The sequence below is a fragment of the Rutidosis leptorrhynchoides genome, chromosome 7 (assembly GCF_046630445.1).
Source record: "Rutidosis leptorrhynchoides isolate AG116_Rl617_1_P2 chromosome 7, CSIRO_AGI_Rlap_v1, whole genome shotgun sequence".
In the NCBI taxonomy this organism is placed as follows: domain Eukaryota; kingdom Viridiplantae; phylum Streptophyta; class Magnoliopsida; order Asterales; family Asteraceae; genus Rutidosis; species Rutidosis leptorrhynchoides.
In genome coordinates this window covers 47692785-47716241 of record NC_092339.1, presented here as the reverse complement: position 1 = coordinate 47716241, position 23457 = coordinate 47692785, and positions in this window count along the sequence as shown.

Here is a 23457-nt window from a genome sequence, read left to right as displayed (position 1 = left end):
TTTATGATGTAACATAGATAGTACGAAGAGATAGATAATTTCTAACAAGAATATTTATGAAAATATCTTCAGAAATATCGAAGATATTTATGATAATATTTTCAGAATTTTCTAAGATCGAAGGTTGATGAAGAAAGAGTTTCTACAAGATTTAGCATGAGTGCGGAGCAAGATATTCTCTAAAGATTTCATCGGATATAGAATTATCTGGATTCTTTGAAAATAGGGTTTGGTCCTTGTATTTGTCCGTAGTCTCCTTCGTGGTTTGCTCAATCCGTTTGTCAGTACCAAATTTTCTATCGAGTGTTCCCAACATTCCATTCTTTATTATTAAACTTTTGGCCATTTAGACCATCTACAATTTTGCTGTTTCCTCTGCATTTAATGCTACCATATCTGAATCATCGGTTATCAATCCGAGGTGGTTTCAAGAGAGTTGTGTTTTTAGATGATTAAACACTGATTGTAATCATCAAGATACAAAGGATGTTAAAATGAAATAAAGTGGCAAACTTATATATCAAAGTTATAATAAGGCTAATCCGAATGAAAGTCGAAGTTGATTTGCTGGAGCTGTGACAAAATTGACTAATTTTGAAAAGGTATTGTAAAGTTATTGTAAAGTTGATTTGCTAGGAACCTATCTCAAGTCACCTAAATCCCTTAGACCATGCTCTGATACCACTTGTAACGACCCAAACCAAAACACAAACGAACCCGCGAAAAATATCAAATTTTTTTTGTTTGATCAGCAAATGGCGCGGCGCGCCAGAAGGCCGCGCGGGGCGCCATTCTGGTCTGTCCCAAAAGTCTTGAAATGCGAAAAAGATTGGCCACTTCCCGACATAATTAGACAAAACGCTTTTAACAACATATTCAAATATGTAAAACTAACACATTCCATTAATAAAATGAGTTTTACGAAGCGGGGCCCACATCGGCCGTTTTACGAGTTTAATACAAAATATGAGTTTTGACCATCAAAAAATTTAAGTACCAAACTACACTACGAGCATGGTGTTTGGGATTAAAATACCCAAGTCTCAGTCAAACTCCAAAAGCTAAATATCCCAAAAGCGTTCTCTAACAACGACGGGATCTTTAATCCAAGATGATGCCCTTACCCTTGTCCACAACCGAACCTATAAAAAGGTAAACAACGAGAGGGTAAGCAAAGCTTAGTGAATGCAATAATTACACATACATATATATAACTCATCTATTTGCAATCACATTCACCAAATACCTCATACGAACTTGAAACTCAATTAGCATGTCATCGTACCCAAAACACTTAACAAGTCGTACATTAACACAAAATCGCATTATCATATACTCAACACAATATATATATATATATATATCTATCTATATAAACAATATGCTAAATAAACGACAATCTCAATATGGTTAACCATAAACGCTATGGTGCTACCGGCTCGTGGTTCACACCATACACAATTGAGTCATACTCTTTTATAGTGCTACCTGCTCGTGGTTCACACTCGATGCTACCGGCTCGTGGTTCACATCTTATTTTATAGTGCTACCGGCTCGAGGTTCACACTCGATGCTACCGGCTCGTGGTTCACATCTAGTTTATAGTGCTACCAGCTCGTGGTTCACACTCGATGCTACCGGCTCGTGGTTCACATCTTATCGCACACATGTTATGGCACTACCAGCTCGATGGTTCATATCATAACACCCACAAATAAACGCGTCATATACACATACGTATAATTACTCCACTCACCTCAAAATCTCTTGTGAAAGATAATCAAGCTTGGAAATCTTCAATGTAACGTACCTATTACATTATACATAATATCAATCACAAACTCAAGTTGGTGAACCAATTATTTCACCATTCTATTTCCATTTTGACCCAAAGTGCAATTTCAACCCATTTGCACCCTTAACCCTAATTTTGGGTAAACTCATACCAAAACCCTAACATTTGCCAAGATAGGTTTAAAACAGATTTCAAAACAAGGTTTATGCATTAATTACAAACATTAACTATCTTAGGTCCACTTTGACCCAATTTGACCAATTTAAGGTCAACACACCCATTTCGGGTCATCCACTAACCCACACAACACCCATTTACATATATATAAGTGTGCTAGTAATTTCACCAACCAATTTAGGCTCATAAACATAAATTGATACTTTGAAAACCCTAATTAGTCATCTTTGGGTCTACATGACCCAAATTCACCCAAAACCCCTAATTCACTAACAAATGGGTTTAATGTGCAACACTACCCAAACCCTAACCCTTAATACAATTAAAGTAAGAAATTAGGTTTTATAACATACCAACACAATCACCACGTAGCTAGCGATTAGATGAACGACTTTAGAACTCGCACTAAGACCCGATTCAACCTCCTTCTTCCTTTAATGGAGCTTTCTCACTCTAGAACCTCCTCTCTCTCTAGGATTTAATGGAAGATGATTAAGTGGGTGGAAATGGAGTAAATGAGGCTCCAACAACTGATCCCAAGCCTTAAAGTCGGATTCCTTGTGATTTTACCAATTTGCCCTCAAAATATCTAATTAAAAAGGAATCTGTCACAGAACAATGGCGCGCCGCACCAAATGGCCGCGCGGCGCGCCAAACGCCCAGACCAGTTTTCTGCATTCTTTTTAATATGTACAACCAAAACCCCACTTCAAGTACATTAACTACCCTTATGTACACTACAAATAAACGGGTCTTACAATCCGAATATGAAATCAAATTTGAATGGAAATAGTTGTTCTTTGGTGAACGGATACGTATATGTGCGGATTTGGGCAGTATTACTATTGACAACTGAATCTGAATTGAAGAATGTACAATGTAATTTATTAATGTGAAATCTAAATATTCCTCGGGTATTACCTACCCGTTAAAATATTTTCACCATTAACAGTTTGTACAAAAGATCTTTTAATTACAATCTTTATGAAAATATATATATATATTTATATATTTTCTTCAGATTTAATCATGGATTTATGAGTTAATATGATATTAACTCATATGATTTTCGGTTTAAGCTAGAATAAGTAATCTCTAAAACTATTAGGAACCACATATTCTTCGCAGAATTTTAATGAAGTTATGGATCAATACTTCATCGTTCATTGTTGTTGGTACTCCTTGGTATCTATGGTGTGTATGATGTTGATGTTCAAGGTATAGATTTTGATATCGAGACGTGTGATGCGGATGTTGTTGGTGGTGGTAATGGTACTGTTAATACTGGTGACGTTACTGAAGCTGGTACGTTTTGCACCATATTTTCCAAAGCTACAACTCGGGTGCGAAACGCGTTGACTTATTACTCCGGAATGATTGTCGATAGGAACGAGCGAGTGAATAAGGTTTTGAATTTGAGATAGTATATAATCATGGTGAGATATTCGGGAAATGAGGATGAAAATGGTGTTTCGGACTGGTTCGTCGGTAAATGCTTCAGGTACTGTAGTGACCCGAACTTTTCCATGTTTATATATATTAATTGAGATTGATATTTACATGATTAAATGTTTCCAACATGTTAAGCAATCAAACTTGTTAAGACTTGATTAATTGAAATATGTTTCATATAGACAATTGACCACCCAAGTTGACCGGTGATTCACGAACGTTAAAACTTGTAAAAACTATATGATGACATATATATGGATATATATATAGTTAACATGATACTATGATAAGTAAACATATCATTAAGTATATTAACAATGAACTACATATGTAAAAACAAGACTACTAACTTAATGATTTTTAAACGAGACATATATGTAACGATTATCTTTGTAAAGACATTTAATGTATATATATCATATTAAGAGATATTCATACATGATAATATAATAATTTAAAATCTCATTTGATATTATAAACATTGGGTTAACAACATTTAACAAGATCGTTAACCTAAAGGTTTCAAAACAACACTTACATGTAACGACTAACGATGACTTAACGACTCAGTTAAAATGTATATACATGTAGTGTTTTAATATGTAATTATACACTTTTGAAAGACTTCAATACACTTATCAAAATACTTCTACTTAACCAAAATGCTTACAATTACATCCTCGTTCAGTTTCATCAACAATTCTACTCGTATGCACCCGTATTCGTACTCGTACAATACACAGCTTTTAGATGTATGTACTATTGGTATATACACTCCAATGATCAGCTCTTAGCAGCCCATGTGAGTCACCTAACACATGTGGGAACCATCATTTGGCAACTAGCATGAAATATCTCATAAAATTACAAAAATATGAGTAATCATTCATGACTTATTTACATGAAAACAAAATTACATATCCTTTATATCTAATCCATACACCAACGACCAAAAACACCTACAAACACTTTCATTCTTCAATTTTCTTCATCTAATTGATCTCTCTCAAGTTCTATCTTCAAGTTCTAAGTGTTCTTCATAAATTCTACAAGTTCTAGTTACATAAAATCAAGAATACTTTCAAGTTTGCTAGCTCACTTCCAATCTTGTAAGGTGATCATCCAACCTCAAGAAATCTTTGTTTCTTACAGTAGGTTATCATTCTAATACAAGGTAATAATCATATTCAAACTTTGGTTCAATTTCTATAACTATAACAATCTTATTTCAAGTGATGATCTTACTTGAACTTGTTTTCGTGTCATGATTCTGCTTCAAGAACTTCGAGCCATCCAAGGATCCGTTGAAGCTAGATCCATTTTTTTCTTTTCCAGTAGGTTTATACAAGGAACTTAAGGTAGTAATGATGTTCATAACATCATTCTATTCATACATATAAAGCTATCTTATTCGAAGGTTTAAACTTGTAATCACTAGAACACAGTTTAGTTAATTCTAAACTTGTTCGCAAATAAAAGTTAATCCTTCTAACTTGACTTTTAAAATCAACTAAACACATGTTTTATATCTATATGATATGCTAACTTAATGATTTAAAACCTGGAAACACGAAAAACATCGTAAAACTGGATTTACGCCGTCGTAGTAACACTGCGGGCTGTTTTGGGTTAGTTAAATAAAAACTATGATAAACTTTGATTTAAAAGTTTTTATTCTGAGAAAATGATTTTTATTATGAACATGAAACTATATCCAAAAATTATGGTTAAACTCAAAGTGGAAGTATGTTTTCTAAAATGGTCATCTAGACGTCGTTCTTTCGACTGAAATGACTACCTTTACAAAAATGACTTGTAACTTAATTTTCGGACTATAAACTTATACTTTTTATGTTTAGATTCATAAAATAGAGTTCAATATGAAACCATAGCAATTTGATTCACTCAAAACGGATTTAAAATGAAGAAGTTATGGGTAAAACAAGATTGGATAATTTTTCTCATTTTAGCTACGTGAAAATTGGTAACAAATCTATTCCAACCATAACTTAATCAACCTGTATTGTATATTATGTAATCTTGAGATACCATAGACACGTATACAATGTTTCGACCTATCATGTCGACACATCTATATATATTTCGGAACAACCATAGACACTCTATATGTGAATGTTGGAGTTAGCTATACAGGGTTGAGGTTGATTCCAAAATATATATAGTTTGAGTTGTGATCAATACTGAGATACGTATACACTAGGTCATGGATTGATTCAAGATAATATTTATCGATTTATTTCTGTACATCTAACTATGGACAACTAGTTGTAGGTTTACTAACGAGGACAGCTGACTTAATAAACTTAAAACATCAAAATATATTAAAAGTGTTGTAAATATATTTTGAACATACTTTGATATATATGTATATATTGTTATAGGTTCGTGAATCAACCAGCGGCCAAGTCTTACTTCCCGACGAAGTAAAAATCTGTGAAAGTGAGTTATAGTCCCACTTTTAAAATCTAATATTTTTGGGATGAGAATACATGCAGGTTTTATAAATGATTTACAAAATAGACACAAGTACATGAAACTACATTCTATGGTTGAATTATCGAAATCGAATATGCTCCTTTTTATTAAGTCTGGTAATCTAAGAATTAGGGAACAGACACCCTAATTGACGCGAATCCTAAAGATAGATCTATTGGGCCTAACAAACCCCATCCAAAGTACCGGATGCTTTAGTACTTCGAAATTTATATCATATCCGAAGGGTGTCCCGGAATGATGGGGATATTCTTATATATGCATCTTGTTAATGTCGGTTACCAGGTGTTCACCATATGAATGATTTTTTATCTCTATGTATGGGATGTGTATTGAAATATAAAATCTTGTGGTCTATTATTATGATTTGACATATATAGGTTAAACCTATAACTCACCAATATTTTTGTTGACGTTTTAAGCATGTTTATTCTCAGGTGATTATTAAGAGCTTCCGCTGTCGCATACTTAAATAAGGACGAGATTTGGAGTCCATGCTTGTATGATATTGTGTAAAAACTGCATTTAAGAAACTTATTTTGTTGTAACATATTTGTATTGTAAACCATTATGTAATGGTCGTGTGTAAACAGGATATTTTAGATTATCATTATTTGATAATCTACGTAAAGCTTTTTAAACCTTTATTGATGAAATAAAGGTTATGATTTGTTTTAAAATGAATGCAGTCTTTGAAAAACGTCTCATATAGAGGTCAAAACCTCGCAACGAAATCAATTAATATGGAACGTTTTTAATCAATAAGAACGGGACATTTCAGTTGGTATCCGAGCGTTGGTCTTAGAGAACCATAATTTTGCATTAGTGTGTCTTATCGAGTTTGTTAGGATGCATTAGTGAATCTGGACTTTGACCGTGTTTACTTGAAAAATGATTGCTTAACAAATTTTGTTGGAAACTATATATTTTTAACATGTGAATATTATGTGATATATTAATCTCTTAACGCGTTTGATATTATGTGATAGATGTCTACCTCTAGAACAAGTCTCATTGACTCACCTAATAATAATGAAGAGTCAAATGTAAATTGGAATGATTCGTGGACTGATTCACAAGTTCCCGAAGAGGAACCGGAAGAAGAGTCGGAACCGGAAGAAGAATCGAAACCGGAAGAAGAATCGGAACCGGATGAAGAAATAGAACCGGTGGGGGAAATAATAAAACGGTTAAGTAAAAGAAAATCCTCAACCAACCGACCAAGGTTAATTATGGTCAATGGTGTTTCCGCCAAGGAAGCAAAATATTGGGAGGATTACCAATTCTCCGATGAATCGGATTCCGACGAGAATTCCGATGATGTTATAGAAATTACCCCAATTGAATTTAAAAAGACAAAAGAAAATAATAAGGGAAAGGGCATAAAAATAGAGAAATCTAATTCCAACCCCGATGAACTTTATATGTATCGTCAACCCCCGAAGTCCTTAAGTTGTAACAATGACCCGGGAACCTCTAAACCACCAGGTTTTTCTAAACCAATGTGGAAAACGACGGCTCGTATTAGGGGAACATCATATATCCCTAGAAACTTGGCAAAACGATCCAAAACCGAAGAAGAAGAAACAAGCGAGTCAGAATAAGATAGTTGTATTCGTGTGGTGTAATATATGTAATATAGTGTGCTTATGCTTTATGATATATGTAAAAATTGCTTGTATTAATAAGTATTTTTTTTTATGAATCTAACTCTTGTGTATTTTACAGTATAAAAACACAAAATGGATAGACAACCCAATATTTTAAGAGACCTACCCGGAGACATGATTGATGAAATCTTGTCTAGAGTCGGTCAGAATTCTTCGGCACAACTATTTAAGGTGAGATCAGTTTGTAAGACATTCGAAGAACGTTCCAAAAATGCCTTGGTTTATAAAAGGCTTTCGTTCGAAAGATGGGGGATATCACATTGGGAAATCCATAAGTTACGATGTGTTTACTTTGACGCATATATTGCGGGGAACCCAAATGCTATTTTACGCAATGGGTTAAGAAATTATTTTGACTCAATATATCCGAATATTGGACTTCGTGATTTAGAAAATGCGGCTAACATGCAACATAAAGAAGCATGTTATGCTTACGGATTAGTAATGTTCACTTCTCACCAAAGTGAGAACAAAAACATCGGGCTACAACTATTAAACAAAACGTTCCCACAAGTGACGGAGTCGGTAATTGGGGTAAGAGATGAGGTTTTTAGATTGTTACGGGACTGTTGGACATTGCGTAACCCTCGTCCCTTTGATGACGTTACAACACGCTGTCTTATCAACGGCCATAACGGTTATGTTCCACAAGACCAAGGATGGGAAGTAATCCTAGTAAAACCAGAATGCATGACTTGTTTCTGGACGTATGAATTACGTGTCTTTATTGCCTTTGCTGAACGACTTGTGTACTAGCTAGAATTATCTTCACAACCATATTGTATCAAATTTATTGTGTGCTATATTTCATGCTATATATAAAATAAGCGGTATTGTAAGTTTGTAAAATATTGTGTAAAAGTTTGAACTCGAAATATTATTATAATCAGTTTTTCATATAGAATTGTAGTAGTTGAATTGTATATTAGCTACTAAGTATGAACTTAACGGGTAGGTACTACCCGAATTTAAACTTATAAAACGCTAATATGAAGAAAAAGCTTTTATAAATGAGTTCATATTATGCTGCGAAATACTATTAACTACCCTTAATATTCTGTATGATTAACTTGTTCCATTTGACTATTTTGAAGGAAATGGCACCGACTACTCGACACACCGTGAATATGAATGAAGGGGAATTCCGTACTTTTCTAGCTTCAAACATAGCCGCAGTACAGGCTGCGCTACATACCAACAATAACCTTGGATCTAGCAGTACAGGAAATCGTGTAGGATGCACCAACAAAGAATTCACTGCCTGCAAACCTTTAGAATTTGATGGAACCGAAGGACCGATCGGATTGAAACGGTGGACCGAGAAGGTCGAATCGGTGTTTGCCATAAGTAAGTGTACTGAAGAGGACAAAGTGAAGTACGCTACGCATACCTTCACAGGTTCTGCGTTAACATGGTGGAATACCTATCTAGAGCAAGTGGGACAAGACGATGCGTACGCACTACCGTGGTCAGCATTCAAGCACTTGATGAACGAGAAGTACCGTCCCAGAACCGAGGTCAATAAGCTCAAGACAGAACTTAGAGGGTTACGAACCCAAGGATTTGATATTACCACGTACGAAAGACGATTCACAGAATTGTGCCTATTGTGTCCGGGAGCATTCGAAGATGAGGAAGAGAAGATCGACGCATTTGTGAAAGGATTACCGGAAAGAATCCAAGAAGATATAAGTTCACACGAGCCCGCCTCCATACAACAGGCATGTAGAATGGCTCACAAACTAGTGAACCAGATTGAAGAAAGAATTAAAGAACAGACTGCTGAAGAGGCCAATGTGAAGCAAGTCAAAAGAAAGTGGGAGGAAAACGGTGATAAGAATCACCAATACAACAACAACAGCAATTACAACAATAATCACAACAATTATCCCAACAATCGCAACATCAATCGCAACTACAACAAACGGCCCAACAACAACAACAACAACAACAACAACAACAATAGCAGCAACTACAACAATCATCCCAACAACAATAATAACCGCAACAACAACAACAATCAGAAGCAGCTATGCCAAAGGTGTGAAAAGTATCACTCGGGGTTCTGCACCAAATTTTGCAACAAGTGTAAAAGAAATGGTCATAGCGCGGCGAAGTGTGAGGTCTACGGACCAGGGGTTAATAGAACGAAAGGAACAAATGGTGTCGGAACGAGTAATGGCGGAGCAAGTAGTGTTGGAGCAAGTTATGCCAATGTAGTTTGTTATAAATGTGGAAAACCGGGCCACATTATTAGAAATTGCCCGAACCAGGAGAACACGAATGGACAAGGCCGCGGAAGAGTTTTTAATATTAATGCGGCAGAGGCACAGGAAGACCAGGAGCTTGTTACGGGTACGTTTCTTATTGACAATAAATCTGCTTACGTTTTATTTGATTCGGGTGCGGATAGAAGCTATATGAGTAGAGATTTTTGTGCTAAATTAAGTTGTCCATTGACGCCTTTGGATAGTAAATTTTTACTCGAATTAGCAAATGGTAAATTAATTTCAGCAGATAATATATGTCGGAATCGAGAAATTAAACTGGTTAGCGAAACATTTAAGATTGATTTGATACCAGTAGAGTTAGGGAGTTTTGATGTGATAATCGGTATGGACTGGTTGAAAGAAGTGAAAGCAGAGATCGTTTGTTACAAAAATGCAATTCGCATTGTACGAGAAAAAGGAAAACCCTTAATGGTGTACGGAGAAAAGGGCAACACGAAGCTACATCTTATTAGTAATTTGAAGGCACAAAAACTAATAAGAAAAGGTTGCTATGCTGTTCTAGCACACGTCGAGAAAGTACAAACTGAAGAAAAGAGCATCAATGATGTTCCCATTGCAAAAGAATTTCCCGATGTATTTCCGAAAGAATTACCGGGATTACCCCCACATCGATCCGTTGAATTTCAAATAGATCTTGTACCAGGAGCTGCACCAATAGCTCGTGCTCCTTGCAGACTCGCACCCAGCGAGATGAAAGAACTGCAAAGCCAATTACAAGAACTTTTAGAGCGTGGTTTCATTCGACCAAGCACATCACCGTGGGGAGCTCCTGTTTTGTTTGTCAAGAAGAAAGATGGTACATTCAGGTTGTGTATCGACTACCGAGAGTTGAACAAACTTACCATCAAGAACCGCTACCCACTACCGAGAATCGATGACTTATTTGATCAACTACAAGGCTCGTCTGTTTATTCAAAGATTGACTTACGTTCCGGGTATCATCAAATGCAGTGAAAGAAGATGATATTCCAAAGACTGCTTTCAGAACACGTTACGGTCATTACGAGTTTATGGTCATGCCGTTTGGTTTAACTAATGCACCAGCTGTGTTCTTGGATCTTATGAACCGAGTGTGTGGACCATACCTTGACAAGTTTGTCATTGTTTTCATTGATGACATACTTATTTACTCAAAGAATGACCAAGAACACGGTGAACATTTGAGAAAGGTGTTAGAAGTATTGAGGAAGGAAGAATTGTACGCTAAGTTTTCAAAGTGTGCATTTTGGTTGGAAGAAGTTCAATTCCTCGGTCACATAGTGAACAAAGAAGGTATTAAGGTGGATCCGGCAAAGATAGAAACTGTTGAAAAGTGGGAAACCCCGAAAACTCCGAAACACATACGCCAGTTTTTAGGACTAGCTGGTTACTACAGAAGGTTCATCCAAGACTTTTTCAGAATAGCAAAACCCTTGACTGCATTAACGCATAAAGGGAAGAAATTTGAATGGAATGATGAACAAGAGAAAGCGTTTCAGTTATTGAAGAAAAAGCTAACTACGGCACCTATATTGTCATTGTCTGAAGGGAATGATGATTTTGTGATTTATTGTGACGCATCAAAGCAAGGTCTTGGTTGTGTATTAATGCAACGAACGAAGGTGATTGCTTATGCGTCTAGACAATTGAAGATTCACGAACAAAATTATACGACGCATGATTTGGAATTAGGCGCGGTTGTTTTTGCATTAAAGACTTGGAGGCACTACTTATATGGGGTCAAAAGTATTATATATACCGACCACAAAAGTCTTCAACACATATTTAATCAGAAACAACTGAATATGAGGCAGCGTAGGTGGATTGAATTATTGAATGATTACTACTTTGAGATTCGTTACCACCCGGGGAAGGCAAATGTGGTAGCCGATGCCTTGAGCAGGAAGGACAGAGAACCCATTCGAGTAAAATCTATGAATATAATGATTCATAATAACCTTACTACTCAAATAAAGGTGGCGCAACAAGGAGTTTTAAAAGATGGAAATTTAAAGGATGAAATACCCAAAGGACCGGAGAAGCATCTTAATATTCGGGAAGACGGAACCCGGTATAGGGCTGAAAGGATTTGGGTACCAAAATTTAGAGATATGAGAGAAATGGTACTTAGAGAAGCTCATAAAACCAGATACTCAATACATCCTGGAACGGGGAAGATGTACAAGGATCTCAAGAAACATTTTTGGTGGCCGGGTATGAAAGCCGATGTTGCTAAATACGTAGGAGAATGTTTGACGTGTTCTAAGGTCAAAGCTGAGCATCAGAAACCATCAGGTCTACTTCAACAACCCGAAATCCTGGAATGGAAATGGGAAAACATTACCATGGATTTCATCACTAAATTGCCAAGGACTGCAAGTGGTTTTGATACTATTTGGGTAATAGTTGATCGTCTCACCAAATCAGCACACTTCCTGCCAATAAGAGAAGATGACAAGATGGAGAAGTTAGCACGACTGTATTTAAAGGAAGTCGTCTCCAGACATGGAATACCAATCTCTATTATCTCTGATAGGGATGGCAGATTTATTTCAAGATTCTGGCAGACATTACAGCAAGCATTAGGAACTCGTCTAGACATGAGTACTGACTATCATCCACAAACTGATGGGCAGAGCGAAAGGACGATACAAACGCTTGAAGACATGCTACGAGCATGTGTTATTGATTTCGGAAACAGTTGGGATCGACATCTACCGTTAGCAGAATTTTTCTACAACAACAGCTACCATTCAAGCATTGAGATGGCGCCGTTTGAAGCACTTTATGGTAGAAAGTGCAGGTCTCCAATTTGTTGGAGTGAAGTGGGGGATAGACAGATTACGGGTCCGGAGATTATACAAGAAACTACCGAGAAGATCATCCAAATTCAACAACGGTTGAAAACCGCCCAAAGTCGACAAAAGAGCTACGCTGACATTAAAAGAAAAGATATAGAATTTGAAATTGGAGAGATGGTCATGCTTAAAGTTGCACCTTGGAAAGGCGTTGTTCGATTTGGTAAACGAGGGAAATTAAATCCAAGGTATATTGGACCATTCAAGATTATTGATCGTGTCGGACCAGTAGCTTACCGACTTGAGTTACCTCAACAACTCGCGGCTGTACATAACACTTTCCACGTCTCGAATTTGAAGAAATATTTTGCTAAAGAAGATCTCACTATTCCGTTAGATGAAATCCAAATCAACGAAAAACTTCAATTCATCGAAGAACCCGTCGAAATAATGGATCGTGAGGTTAAAAGACTTAAGCAAAACAAGATACCAATTGTTAAGGTTCGATGGAATGCTCGTAGAGGACCCGAGTTCACCTGGGAGCGTGAAGATCAGATGAAAAAGAAATACCCGCATCTATTTCCAGAAGATTCGTCAACACCTTCAACAGCTTAAAATTTCGGGACGAAATTTATTTAACGGGTAGGTACTGTAGTGACCCGAACTTTTCCATGTTTATATATATTAATTGAGATTTATATTTACATGATTAAATGTTTCCAACATGTTAAGCAATCAAACTTGTTAAGACTTGATTAATTGAAATATGTTTCATATAGACAATTGACCACCCAAGTTGACCGGTGATTCACGAACGTTAAAACTTGTAAAAACTATATGATGACATATATATGGATATATATATAGTTAACATGATACTATGATAAGTAAACATATCATTAAGTATATTAACAATGAACTACATATGTAAAAACAAGGCTACTAACTTAATGATTTTTAAACGAGACATATATGTAACGATTATCGTTGTAAAGACATTTAATGTATATATATCATATTAAGAGATATTCATACATGATAATATCATGATAATATAATAATTTAAAATCTAATTTGATATTATAAACATTGGGTTAACAACATTTAACAAGATCGTTAACCTAAAGGTTTCAAAACAACACTTACATGTAACGACTAACGATGACTTAACGACTCAGTTAAAATGTATATACATGTAGTGTTTTAATATGTATTTATACACTTTTGAAAGACTTCAATACACTTATCAAAATACTTCTACTTAACAAAAATGCTTACAATTACATCCTCGTTCAGTTTCATCAATAATTTTACTCGTATGCACCCGTATTCGTAATCGTACAATACACAGCTTTTAGATGTATGTACTATTGTTATATACACTCCAATGATCAGCTCTTAGCAGCCCATGTGAGTCACCTAACATATGTGGGAACCATCATTTGGCAACTAGCATGAAATATCTCATAAAATTACAAAAATATGAGTAATCATTCATGACTTATTTACATGAAAACAAAATTACATATCCTTTATATCTAATCCATACACCAACGACCAAAAACACCTACAAACACTTTCATTCTTCAATTTTCTTCATATAATTGATCTCTCTCAAGTTCTATCTTCAAGTTCTAAGTGTTCTTCATAAATTCTACAAGTTCTAGTTACATAAAATCAAGAATACTTTCAAGTTTGCTAGCTCACTTCCAATCTTGTAAGGTGATCATCCAACCTCAAGAAATCTTTATTTCTTACAGTAGGTTATCATTCTAATACAAGGTAATAATCATATTCAAACTTTGATTCAATTTCTATAACTATAACAATCTTATTTCAAGTGATGATCTTACTTGAACTTGTTTTCGTGTCATGATTCTGCTTCAAGAACTTCGAGCCATCCAAGGATCCGTTGAAGCTAGATCCATTTTTTTCTTTTTCAGTAGGTTTATACAAGGAACTTAAGGTAGTAATGATGTTCATAACATCATTCTATTCATACATATAAAGCTATCTTATTTGAAGGTTTAAACTTGTAATCACTAGAACATAGTTTAGTTAATTCTAAACTTGTTCGCAAACAAAAGTTAATCCTTCTAACTTGACTTTTAAAATCAACTAAACACATGTTCTATATCTATATGATATGCTAACTTAATGATTTAAAACCTGGAAACACGAAAAACATCGTAAAACTGGATTTACGCCGTCGTAGTAACACCGCGGGCTGTTTTGGGTTAGTTAATTAAAAACTATGATAAACTTTGATTTAAAAGTTGTTATTCTGAGAAAATGATTTTTATTATGAACATGAAACTATATCCAAAAATTATGGTTAAACTCAAAGTGGAAGTATGTTTTCTAAAATGGTCATCTAGACGTCGTTCTTTCGACTGAAATGACTACCTTTACAAAAACGACTTGTAACTTATTTTTCTGACTATAAACCTATACTTTTTATGTTTAGATTCATAAAATAGAGTTTAATATGAAACCATAGCAATTTGATTCACTCAAAACGGATTTAAAATGAAGAAGTTATGGGTAAAACAAGATTGGATAATTTTTCTCATTTTAGCTACGTGAAAATTGGTAACAAATCTATTCCAACCATAACTTAATCAACCTGTATTGTATATTATGTAATCTTGAGATACCATAGACACATATACAATGTTTCGACCTATCATGTCGACACATCTATATATATTTCGGAACAACCATAGACACTCTATATGTGAATGTTGGAGTTAGCTATACAGGGTTGAGGTTGATTCCAAAATATATATAGTTTGAGTTGTGATCAATACTGAGATACGTATACACTGGGTCGTGGATTGATTCAAGATAATATTTATCGATTTATTTCTGTACATCTAACTATGGACAACTAGTTGTAGGTTACTAACAAGGACATCTGACTTAATAAACTTAAAACATCAAAATATATTAAAAGTGTTGTAAATATATTTTGAACATACTTTGATATATATGTATATATTGTTATAGGTTCGTGAATCAACCAGTGGCCAAGTCTTACTTCCCGACGAAGTAAAAATCTGTGAAAGTGAGTTATAGTCCCACTTTTAAAATCTAATATTTTTGGGATGAGAATACATGCAGGTTTTATAAATGATTTACAAAATAGACACAAGTACGTGAAACTACATTCTATGGTTGAATTATCGAAATCGAATATGCCCCTTTTTATTAAGTCTGGTAATCTAAGAATTAGGGAACAGACACCCTAATTGACGCGAATCCTAAAGATAGATCTATTGGGCCTAACAAACCCCATCCAAAGTACCGGATGCTTTAGTACTTCGAAATTTATATCATATCCGAAGGGTGTCCCGGAATGATGGGGATATTCTTATATATGCATCTTGTTAATGTCGGTTACCAGGTGTTCACCATATGAATGATTTTTTATCTCTATGTATGGGATGTGTATTGAAATATAAAATCTTGTGGTCTATTATTATGATTTGACATATATAGGTTAAACCTATAACTCACCAACATTTTTGTTGACGTTTTAAGCATGTTTATTCTCAGGTGATTATTAAAAGCTTCCGCTGTCGCATACTTAAATAAGGACGAGATTTGGAGTCCATGCTTGTATGATATTGTGTAAAAACTGCATTCAAGAAACTTATTTTGTTGTAACATATTTGTATTGTAAACCATTATGTAATGGTCGTGTGTAAACAGGATATTTTAGATTATCATTATTTGATAATCTACGTAAAGCTTTTTAAACCTTTATTGATGAAATAAAGGTTATGATTTGTTTTAAAATGAATGCAGTCTTTGAAAAACGTCTCATATAGAGGTCAAAACCTCGCAACGAAATCAATTAATATGGAACGTTTTTAATCAATAAGAACGGGACATTTCAACAAATCTATTCCAACCATAACTTAATCAACTTGTATTGTATATTATGTAATCTTGAGATACCATAGACACGTATACAATGTTTCGACCTATCATGTCGACACATCTATATATATTTCGGAACAACCATAGACACTCTATATGTGAATGTTGGAGTTAGCTATACAGGGTTGAGGTTGATTCCAAAATATATATAGTTTGAGTTGTGATCAATACTGAGATACGTATACACTGGGTCGTGGATTGATTCAAGATAATATTTATCGATTTATTTCTGTACATCTAACTGTGGACAACTAGTTGTAGGTTACTAACGAGGACAGCTAACTTAATAAACTTAAAACATCAAAATATATTAAAAGTGTTGTAAATATATTTTGAACATACTTTGATATATATGTATATATTGTTATAGGTTCGTGAATCAACCAGTGGCCAAGTCTTACTTCCCGATGAAGTAAAAATCTGTGAAAGTGAGTTATAGTCCCACTTTTAAAATCTAATATTTTTGGGATGAGAATACATGCAGGTTTTATAAATGATTTACAAAATAGACACAAGTACGTGAAACTACATTCTATGGTTGAATTATCGAAATCGAATATGCCCCTTTTTATTAAGTCTGGTAATCTAAGAATTAGGGAACAGACACCCTAATTGACGCGAATCCTAAAGATAGATCTATTGGGCCTAACAAACCCCATCTAAAGTACCGGATGCTTTAGTACTTCGAAATTTATATCATATCCGAAGGGTGTCCCTGAATGATGGGGATATTCTTATATATGCATCTTGTTAATGTCGGTTACCAGGTGTTCACCATATGAATGATTTTTATCTCTATGTATGGGATGTGTATGGAAATATGAAATCTTGTGGTCTATTATTATGATTTGATATATATAGGTTAAACCTATAACTCACCAACATTTTTGTTGACGTTTTAAGCATGTTTATTCTCAGGTGATTATTAAGAGCTTCCGCTGTCGCATACTTAAATAAGTACGAGATTTGGAGTCCATGCTTGTATGATATTGTGTAAAAACTGCATTCAAGAAACTTATTTTGTTGTAACATATTTGTATTGTAAACCATTATGTAATGGTCGTGTGTAAACAGGATATTTTAGATTATCATTATTTGATAATCTACGTAAAGCTTTTTAAACCTTTATTGATGAAATAAAGGTTATAGTTTGTTTTAAAATGAATGCAGTCTTTGAAAAACGTCTCATATAGAGGTCAAAACCTCGCAACGAAATCAATTAATATGGAACATTTTTAATCAATAAGAACGGGACATTTCAGGTTCTTCGCCAAGAGGTGAATTCGGTTGGTGAAAAGGATCGTCTTCTTCGCATCTCCATTAATAAAGTCGGCTATGAACTCAGTCCCAATTCATCCAGAATTGGTATGGCTATTTTGGTTGGCGCATTTCGGTCACACTGCTTTCGGAGCTCGAGTGAAAATTCATATCGAAAGAGTTGTCATAATCCGAGGAACTTGAACTAGTGGTGAGTTCCATTTCGTACGATTGAGTAAAGGGTTTATCGATATGAAATGATTTCCGGCTATCGGGTGGTATCCTAATTATATAGAATATCTATATATATATATATATATAGAACAAAAGTTTTCATATATTACGGAGGATTTACGGAATATGCCAGGCAAAGTTTACAGTAGCAGATACGCTAAGATATGAATTACAGATACGCTAAGATATGAATTTTGTCTATACACTTTTCATGCAATCAATGCAGTAAGATGTGTCTAGACTAAGAATGATAAGCAAGTGATTCCTTAAGAATGATAAGCAGGTAATTTTCGACATAAAATGATAAGCAAAACTTTTGACATGTAGACACGGTCGAAGTCCAGACTCACTAATGCATCTAAACAACTATCAGTTAGACACACTAATGCAAGACCTGGTTCGCTAAGACCACCGCTCTGATACCACCTGTAGTGACCCGTCCTAATCCACCTGGACGAAGTCTTCAACAGATGGTCCCATTGCGAGGTACTGACCTCTATATGCCATGAACAACTCCATGTAATATCTTTAAAATGCGCAAATGCACAGCGGAAGATTTCTTTCATACCTGAGAATAAACATGCTTAAAGTGTCAACCAAAAGGTTGGTGAGTTCATAGGTTTATCATAAATAATAAAATTCATCATTTTGATAGACCACAAGATTTAAATGCTGCATGGTACAAATGGGCCCGAATCCTATACCCACCTGTAATGTACATGAAATACAGTATACCTTTCTCGTGTACGAAATCATCTTTCAAAAATCTTAGTAACCATACACATATCTTGTGCACAAAAATAACATACACATAACCTGTGTATAAAATCATTCTCTCGATACATAACATTCACTTTTCATTGCTTTCATAGCTTGACTTGGCAACCGACCTTAACATATAATGCGCATAATAATATCTCCAAAACAGAACATCTCATCTGTATAATAATCATATAAACTTTGAAGTACTAAACACCACGCCCACTAGCCCTTCCGTCTAGTGAACATTCTGGGTGGGGGTGTTAAACCCGGTAGCTACCTTTAGGATTCGCGTCAATTAGGCGTGCACTAATTCTCAAAATTAGTGATGTTCCCTAATTCTTAGGTTACCAAGCAATAATAATCAGGGAAAAAATATTCATATCAATTGTGGCAATTATCACGTCCACATAATTCAATGGTGGCAATTATCATGTCCACATAATTCATTCGAGGAATGTTTTGCTTGTGTCTATCTCGTCAAACATTTATAAAAGCATTTCATGTATTCGCAGTTCAAAATGTATTATTTCATGTATTCACAGTTCAAAATGTATTTCAAAAGCATTTAATAAAGCAGTTGTAAAAGTAGCGCATGTATTCTCAGTCCCAAAAATGTAAAGAGTAAAAGGGAATCAAATGAACTCACAATTGTAGCGACCCCGACAAATCGTCAAATGACGGCGTCATCTACGTATGGTCCCATTACATGGTCGTAAGTCTTTATAACAAAGTTTGACCGAAAAGTATGTCGCATTCATTTCATAAATAAGGGTGTTTCAAAGTTTACAAAAGTAGTTTCCATAACAAGTACATAACAATGTTTAGAGTTTGTATGAAACACGTGCGACACGATTAAAAGTAGTCAAAAAGACGCTCCACGTATGCAAGTATACTCGACATCCAATGCAAGTATCAAATAGTATGAGCGGAAGCATGTATCACCTAAGTTCAAGGACCTGAGAAAAACATAGGGAATCTGTCAACGAAAACGTTGGTGAAATCATAGGTTTAAATAAGTAAATGAGTAATAGTAAGTTGAACCACAAGATTTGCAACATCGATAAAGCCATAGTACATTCTAAAAGTTAATATTCACGAGCACCCAATTATCAAAGCTTAACGTTCCGTCCGTTGAATACCCCATCAATTAGTGCTAGAACAACACTGTTCCCGAAAATATATTTCATTCGTAAACGGTAGCGAACCGTTTGAATGAGGGTTTGTCAAACCCATATGGCCATATAACATAAGTTCTCGCTTACACCATCTGATGTAACTAATGATAATCGGATTGGGGATTTTCGTTCTAAACTCGTATGTAGAATGTTTGTTTTCCCGTTCTTGTGTTCACTTAGTTCAAAAGTATCGTTTATGTTTTCTCATCCCAAAAGTAAGTTAAAAGAGTAAAAGTGGGACTATGATCTCACCTTGTATGCACGAACCAAAAAGTACTTCGACAAGTAACGTGTGCAAAGAACAATGCTAGTCTTGACCTAAACAAATAGGTTGTATCAATAACGATAGTCACGAAGGGTCAAAGATGTTCAATTAGTCCTATGGCTCAATACGACTCGATTAATATAGCATGTGAATCAAATCATCAAGTTTTATGCAAGACACAAGTATAAAAGCATGTTAGAAAGATTGCATAATTAATTGATTAAGTTTGACAAAAAGTCAAACTTGGTCGGTCAAAGTCAACGAAAAAAGTCAACACGTTCGGGTCGTGTCCCGAACTATTTTTCTGAGGTTTTTAATCATGTATGAGCATGTTAGGACAAGTTACATGTGAATCGGAGGTGCGTAGCATAGCAAACATTATTCGAAATTTGACCATGTTGGACAGACCCAAACGGCGCGCCGCGCGGGTATATGGCGCGCCGCGCGGGTACCTGTGCAGAGAATTCTGGCAGTTTTTCAAAGTGTGCACGAACCAAAACCTTTTCTAACACAACTCTTGACCCGCAAACTCTTATAACGCCTATCATACATCGTTGGAAAGGTATCTTGACGAGTAAAACAACTAAACACATATCATCAATCAAACTTCCACTTGCAACAACCAAAAATCGCAATTAATGTTCCTCATTCAATGCATACAAGTCATAAATGCAATTAAATGATTTGGCAACCAAATTACATGAACGGTATGCCGTTTCGAAGGTAATTAAGCATACAACACAACCTAACACTTACAATTAACATTATCAAGCATTTAATGCATCAAGATTCAATTTACTTCTATCAAACCCTAACCCAAAATCACAAATTCAACAATCATGATTATGAAACTAATCCATGTCAACCTACATACCAATTTGAAGCTAGTGATGTTAGGAACACAATTTAAACATGAACTTTCATCATCAAACAACATATGATCATCCAAAATTCAAGAACCACACACCAAAATTCAAGTTCATGCTAGTTACACTAAAACAACGAGATCGAGCATATAAATCATATATTCATGTTAGACTTGAGCCATAGACACTAATTAACACTTTTATAAGTTAAAAACATCAAGAACACAAAATCTAGTGATTTTAGAAAGTTACCCAAATGAGATGAAGTTGGTATGGAATCGAAGAGGAGATCACGAGGAGTTCAAATATGTAATTTGTTTGGCAAGACGACCGCTAGCTCGATTTTGGATGATGAATCTTTGTATGGAAGTTGAGAGAAAAGTTGAAGTAGTAAGAGTGAAAGAGATGGGATTGAATGGATGAGAATGAGGGTTGACTCTTTGACCTAGTCAAAAGTTTCAACCCTTGGCAAGTTTGGTCCCTCAACTTTAAACCGGGTGCGGGAATTACCTAAACGAGATAATTCAACGCATATTAACGGGATGTGTTATAAACATATAACGGAACTTAAATAGTTAAACGGAAAAGTAAACGGAAAAAGGCGGGATGTTACATTACCTACACCTTAAAAGAAATTTCGTCCCGAAATTTAAGTAGGCGTAGTAGTCGTTGTTTCTTCCTCGAGATCTTGCGTTTCCGAATTCACGAATAGATGAGGATACTTCCTTTGCATTTGATCTTGTCTTTCCCAAGTAAACTCGGGTCCTCTTTTGGCATTCCAACGAACCTTGACAATCGGGATTCGGCTTTGTTTCAATGTCTTGACGGAGGTGTCCACAATTTCAACCGGTTCCTCCACAAAATGTAGTTTGTCATCAATAGTAAGTTCTTCGAGAGGGATGACGATATCGGGTTCGGCAAGACACTTTTTCAAGTTAGATACATGGAAGGTAGGATGAACGGAGTTCAATTGGGGCGGAAGATCTAAACGATAAGCAACGGTTCCAATACGCTCCAAGATTTTGAAAGGACCAATATACCGCGGATTTAGCTTCCCGCGTTTCCCAAAACGGATTACACCCTTCCAAGGTGCGACTTTTAACATTACTCGGTCACCGACTTGAAATTCAAGATCGTTGCGTCGTTTGTCGGTATAGCTCTTTTGACGACTTCGGGCCGTCCTAAGCCTATCTCGGATTTGAAGAATCTTCTCGGTTGTTTCGTGAATGAGTTCGGGCCCGGAAATTTGCACGTCACCCACTTCGGCCCAACAAAGAGGAGAGCGACATTTTCGACCATACAACGCTTCAAAAGGTGCGGCCTTAATACTCGTGTGATAACTATTGTTGTAAGAGAATTCGGCGAGAGGTAAGTGATTGTCCCAAGCTTTTCCAAAATCAACAACGCAGGCTCGTAACATATCCTCTAAGGTTTGTATTGTACGTTCACTTTGCCCATCGGTTTGGGGATGATATGCGGTACTCATATCTAAACGCGTCCCCAACGCTTCTTGTAACGTACGCCAAAATCTAGAAACGAAACGACCATCTCGGTCGGAGATAATCGATAAAGGTACACAGTGTCGGGCTACAATCTCTTTAATGTATAGTCGTGCAAGTTTCTCCATTTTGTCGGTCTCTTTCATGGCGAGAAAGTGCGCGGATTTGGTGAGGCGATCGACAATGACCCAAATAGTATCATAACCGCCTGACGTTTTTGGTAGTTTGGTGATAAAATCCATCGTGATCCTTTCCCACTTCCATTGCGGGATCTCGGGTTGTTGAAGTAACCCGGACGGTCTTTGGTGTTCGGCTTTGACTTTAGCGCAAGTCAAACATTTGGCAACGTAAGTAGCTACTTCCTTTTTGATGTTCGGCCACCAATATCGTTCTTTAAGGTCGTGGTACATCTTATTGGCGCCGGGATGAATCGAGTATCGCGATTTGTGGGCTTCGTCTAGGATGAGGTTTCGTAAGTCGCCATATCTAGGCACCCAAATTCTTCCGGCGTAATATCGAAGTCCGGTCTCCTTAACTTCGAATCGGGAGGCGAGAATGTTTAAAAGTTCGCGTGCGATGTTGTTGTCTTTAAGAGCCTCCTCTTGAGCTACCCGAATTTGGCTATTAAGGTTGGAGTGGATGGTGATGTTTAAAGCTCGGACACGAAGAGGCACCGCTCTTTCCTTTCGACTTAAGGCATCGGCCACTACATTTGCCTTTCCGGGGTGATAACGAAGCTCGCAATTATAATCGTTCAAGGTCTCAATCCACCTTCGTT